Below are 6,129 nucleotides of genomic sequence, written 5' to 3'. Positions count from 1 at the left end.
TGGAGCAATCCAGCTCCCTATTGGTCTGCTCTACCTCTCCATAGCAACTCGATGCACCATTGGCTAGCCGTATCCCTTCCCCGGTGACACGCCTGTTTGGTTGCTATGGTAGCCGGCGGGGCGGGAGCGCCGCCAATGAACTCGTTTTCGTTGTAAAGTAGGTGAGCCGAAGCCATAGGCCAGGGGTAGGCAACCTCGGCTCTTTTATGACTCATGGACTTCAACTCCCAGAATTCCTGAGCCAGCTTGGCTGGCTCAGGAATTCTGGGAGTTGAAGTCCATGAGTCATAAAAGAGCCGAGGTTGCCTACCCCTGCCATAGGCGAATCTCACGAGTGGGTGTGGCTACGGCTACGGCGACTTATGTTCTCTGTAGTTTGTGAGATGCTTTTTCAAGGAAGGCCCAAATCGTGGGGCTTGCCTGGGAACGATGTCGGAAAGGCATTCCCGCTGGTCCAAGCCCGCAGGGACAAGCGGTGTGCAGAGTGGAAGATGATGAAAATGCAGTGAAAAATATTTTTCAGTCGGCCGGGGGCAACAGGCAAAAGAGATCGAACCAGCCGTCGGCCGCCGATGGCCAGCGAAAAGCGTCCTAAATCGCAACCTCAACAAACCGTTCGGCTGTTCCCCCGCAGCGCCTCAGTGATATTCCGGGTCGTTTTCAGGAACGCAACGGAACATCTTCCTCTCCACTCGGAAAGTCCTAAAGCAGGGGTAGGCAACCTCGGCTCTTTTATGACTCATGGACTTCAACTCCCAGAATTCCTGAGCCAGCTTGGCTGGCTCAGGAATTCTGGGAGTTGAAGTCCATGAGTCATAAAAGAGCCGAGGTTGCCTACCCCTGTCCTAAAGGCAGGGCAGAGCGAGGTTTTTGGCTTCAACAGAAACAAGCCCCGAGTGATATACCTCCTGGATCGCACAAGGAAGATTTCAAGGATTTAAAATGTTAAAGCTTGCCTCGGGCTATAATCCTCCTTCTCTCTTTGCCTTCTGAAAAGTCCCTTCATTCGTGGAATCCCCTCCCGTTCGATGCTCCGGATGTGCTGTAGAGCTGATTTTTCCATAGCCCTCCCATCCTCGTCCTCGAAGAGGGTGTCCCTTTAGGAACTGGATTGAAGGGCCGTAAAAAGTTGTAGTAAAAAAAAAGAATTAGACCATTAATAATCGGAAAACGCTGCCTCAAAACGCAAGACCTTGAGGCTTTTTTTTGAATGGGGGGCGGGGGTAGGGGCTTCCCTTTTAAACAGCATCAAAATTGGAAGTGGAGGATGCGGGCATCGATCCCGCTACCTCTCGCATGCTAAGCGAGCGCTCTACCATTTGAGCTAATCCCCCTACTGTAGAAACTCCTTTTTCTTTTAGTCAGAAACTATAATTATGAAATGGTTCCGTTGTAAGAATATTTTTTTTAATAATTCAGAATTATGATTTGGTTTTTTGGCAAGTTTTGTTCCTTTTTAGAGAACTATAATTAAGCTGTCCCGATTGGCAGAAAAGGAGAATATTGCCAATATCGGGAATCTGAAGGGAGAAGCACAAATATTTCTCCAGTATGAGCCCAAACTCTATATTTAGGAAGAGTTCTACATCTACAAGAGGGCTGAAGACTGAGATACCTCTCACAAACAAGAAACTGCTAGAAGTCAAACTGTAAGAGTACTTGCACCCAGAAAACCACAAAATGAATGATCAGACGAAAAGATTACACTTTGTGCACTGAGTCAAGGCTACTGTAGCTGGCCTGCAAACAGCTGAACAATTACTAAGTGGCAGCAAAACAATATAGAAAATTGGTGCCATCCATCATTCATCCAGAGTCCTGCAACTCATACGGAGTAATGTTCTCTGCTAGAATTGGGACATGGATGGGACCAATTCCAGAAGGTGCTTCAGACTAAAGAAAAAAATAGTCCATCAAAAGCAGTATTGTAAAAGACAGATTAGAATAGGAATACAAGTTAAAATAGGCAAGAAAATGGAAAGGCAACACCTATCCACTCTACACTGGTACAAATAAATAAAAAAAACCAGATGGATTATATTATGTAGTGGGCTTCAGTAGGCAAGGAGCAGACCAGCATAGTTACAACATCATTTATTGACTCAAACTAGAACAGGAGAACTGCAGGCAATTGCCTGTAATTTATACTCTGAGCCCACAGGGCCTTACCAATCACAATGCTTGAAAAGTCTGCCCAAATATTTGTGTAAATTTTTTGGATTGCTAACAAAGAATTAGTCTCCCTTTAATTCTTTGTTAGCAATCCAAAAAATTTACGCATATATGTGTGTATGTGTGTGTGTGTGTGTATGTGTATATATGTATGTATGTATAATGTACTTGGACTTCAGTAAGACATTTGATGACTATAACCTATTTCTTGGTAAGATAAAATATGGCATAGACAGCATCACCACCAGATGGATTTGTAGCTGGCTGATCAACCAGACTCAACATGTAACTCTCAAAGGAACTACATCTGCCTGGAGGGAAGCATGTAGTTGAGTGTTCCAAGGTTTTAGACCCAAATGATTTTAGACAAGGTGATAGAAGGGGAACTCATCAAATTTGTAGACATCATTAAGCTTGTGGGGTGGGGTATAGCCAGCACTTTAGAAGACAGGCTCAAGATCCAGAAGGATTTTGACAAGGGCCTAGCCAACAAAATGCAGTTCAGGGTGAGAAAAGTAAGGTTTTAGGTAAAAAAAAACCCAAATGCACAGTAGAGAAGATGGTATCTGTTTTAATAGCAGTAACTGTGAGAGGTGGTGTGATTCAGGGTCAGCCTGTGGGTTCGGCAGTTGGGTCGGACGACTCGGAGGAGGAGGGGGGGTGTTGAAGAGCTTGCTGAGGGGATTGGACAGCTTGATGAGAGCCCCCAGCAAGGCCCCTCTCATCTGGTCACGATGCAGACCCAGCTGTGTGAGCCTGACAGCGTGGATGAAGATGACCCACAGCTGGCCCTGTTCAATGACGCCCGACGCAGGAGGCAGTCAGTCAGGAGTAAACAGAGGAAGGCAATGGGGCACCTCAGAAGGAGGCACAGAGAGGCCACGCCCTGAACTGTATTTAAGGGGAATGTGTGGAAGGGCTGGTTTGCTGAAGGCAACCGCTTGGATTGTTCCTGCTTCTTAGCTCGTGTTTTATGGTTGGTGTCTTGTCTTACTCTGTTTTATGTGAATAAATTTGGCAGGCGTAATTCCAGCCTCTTGCCGTTTCTAAAGGGGTTGTCCCTGCCTTTTCTGCAGGGCCGGTAGCAGGCTGGTACAGAACAAGAGGGATCTAACAATCCTGTAGACAACCTTTTCAAGTATGAGCCAGCTTTTTTGCCAATGCAGTCCCTCAACAGAGGGAGGTAGTATCAAGATTATGTGAAGTGTTAGTACCACTTTATAGTGCTTTGGTAAGACCACACTTGGAATACTACGTTCAGTTCTGGTCACCACAGTACAAAAAGGGGTTGAGAATCTGGAAAGAGTGCAGAGAGCAACAAATACGATTTAGGGGCTGGAGGCTAAAACGTATGAACTGTTGTAGGAAGAGGGTATACCTAACAAAGAGAAGGATAAGGAGTGACATGATAGCAGTCTTCCAATATTTGAGGGACGGTCACAGAGAAAAGGGATCAATTTACTCTCCAGAGCATCTGAGGGCAAGACAAGAAGTAATGGATGGAGACTTACCAAGGAGAGATCTAACCCAGATCTAAGAGGAAATTTCCCATCAGTGAGAACAATCAGTGTAACAGCTTGCCTCCACAAGTAGGTGATCCATCACTGGAGATTTTAAAGGAGACTGGACAGCCATTTATCCTGAATGGTATAGGGTCTATTGCTTGAGCAGGGGCTTGGACTAGAAGACCTCCAAGGTACTTTCCAACTGTGTTATTCTGTTAAAGGATCTAAAAATACACAACAGTATTTGGGTTCTCAGGCACATGGATGCTACTGCTGGCCTCTCTTCCTCCAGCAAGAACAGCATTGAGATTTTTTTTTTCTGTAAAAGGTCAGCTTGGCATAGCTCTGCAGAAAAGGGAGAACTAAATAGTGGCCAAAGGACATCCATGTCATCACTAGTAAAATGATGTCATGCTCCAATTACAATGTTGAAGGACTGGATTATCCAAGATAACATCCTAAAGGAAGAATAAACTGGTTTTAGATCAGGTAGACCAGACATGTCAAACTTGCAACGTCATGTGACATCGCTCAATGTATTGGGATGGTTTTGCCATTGCCGACAATGGGGTGGGCACAGCTTCTGTGTGATGCATCCGGCCCGTGGGCCGGCAGTTTGACACCCCTGAAGTAGACCAATTAGTTTCAGACTTAACTGAAAAAAATATGTATTTTGCTCCAGGTATTTTGCTCACTTTTATGCATCTTTATTAATTTCAGGGTGGCTTCTGATTCAATATAGCAGTTTATTATGGACCAAACTCAACAATTGCTAAATGTTTTCTGCTGCTCATTGCTGCATGAGGGATCTTTCTTGCAGATCAGCAGGACAGTTCTCCACATAAAATATCATATACTAGCTCCAACTCTGTTCAACTTCTATATTTTTTGATCCAATGATTAAAGACAATGCACAATTGTGCCCCTAAATTGACAAAAAGAAATCTCCCAATTTTGCTATATGGTGATCTGCTCTTAGTCTATTCTTAAGGCATGTCCAAAGAGGGCATTCACTGCCTTGGTTCAACATTGCCAAGAGGAACAGTTGATCAATTATCCAAAAAAAAAACCCCAAACCCCAAGAAAATGATTTTCCCTAAAAGACCCACAGCCCATAGCTGGACTATCAACAACTATATAACTGAGCACTTTCAAATATGTTGGGGTTGCGTTTAAAGCAAGGAGAGTCACTCATGCAATTTATATTAGTCATCTTAGACAAGGAGTATCTCAGCCATTTTGTGATATCATATGTTCAGTAGTTTCTGTTGTCTGCTGTCATCAAACTTTTTCAGGCAAAAGCTCTAACCCAACTTCTATTTAGACCAGCATTGGGCCAAATAGTAACTTCAGACCACTGGTAATCATACAATCCTGGCTGCTCAGTTACATCTGGCACTCCTAAATTTGTTAACATTGTTGTTAAAATTCATTCTTATCACAATAGAAACTACAGCATGGATACCAGCTATTAACTTCAATTAAACCTAACCTTCTCTGAGCAGTCATTTTCAATCCAGCAGGAAGGAGGCTCCCTAGTATTTTGCTGTCAATTCCCAGTTAATTTATGCACATTATGTAAGGACCAGGCCAGAGAACCTATCTTCATATAACACCTCCTGATTAGATCTACACTTTACATTAGATCATGGGTGTGAAACTCGCCACGTCACATGACATATTGTGACGTATCACGACTCCTTTTGCATTGCCGGCAATGGGGTGGGCACGGCTTCGGCATGATAAAACCGTCCCGCAGGCTGGTAGTCTGACACCCCTGCACTTGATGATCATTTTCTGGGGAAGCACATCTATATTTATCAGAATCTTTGCATTTATCTTTATGCACGTCTAAGGGACGCGGTGGCTCAGTGGGTTAGGACGCTGAGCTTGTTGATCAGAAGGTTGGCAGTTTGGCGGGTCGAATCCCGAGTGCCGCGTAGCAGAGTGAGCGCCTGTTACTCATCCCAGCTTCTGCCAACCTAGCAGTTCGAAAGCACGTAAAAATGCAAGTAGAAAAATAGGGACCACTACGGTGGGAAGGTAACAGCGTTCCGTGCGCCTTTGGCGTCTAGTCATGCCGGCCACATGACCACGGAGACGTCCTCGGACAAGCGCTGGCTCTTTGGCTTTGAAACGGAGATGAGCACCGGCCCCTAGAGTCGGAAACAACTAGCACGCATGTGAGGGGGGAACCTTTACCTTACCTTTTACCTACTTTTTTCATTACCCCTTGAATGTGGATGAACCTTGGCAAGGACATGCTGCAACACCTTTTTCTGGGGCTGATACATAGTACAACAGTACAAAACTCCTATGACTAGCTGCTTGTGCCTTGTGTATGGAAGAAATAAAATGAATTACACATGTGCATTACACTGTGGCTTTTATCTGGCCTTATACCAGAATTTACCCTTTCTTTATAAGAATGTCAGGGCAGTGAGAAATCTTA

Source organism: Vipera ursinii (assembly GCF_947247035.1).
Source record: "Vipera ursinii genome assembly, chromosome: 1".
NCBI classification, from domain to species: domain Eukaryota; kingdom Metazoa; phylum Chordata; class Lepidosauria; order Squamata; family Viperidae; genus Vipera; species Vipera ursinii.
Note: the sequence above shows the minus strand (reverse complement) of the source record.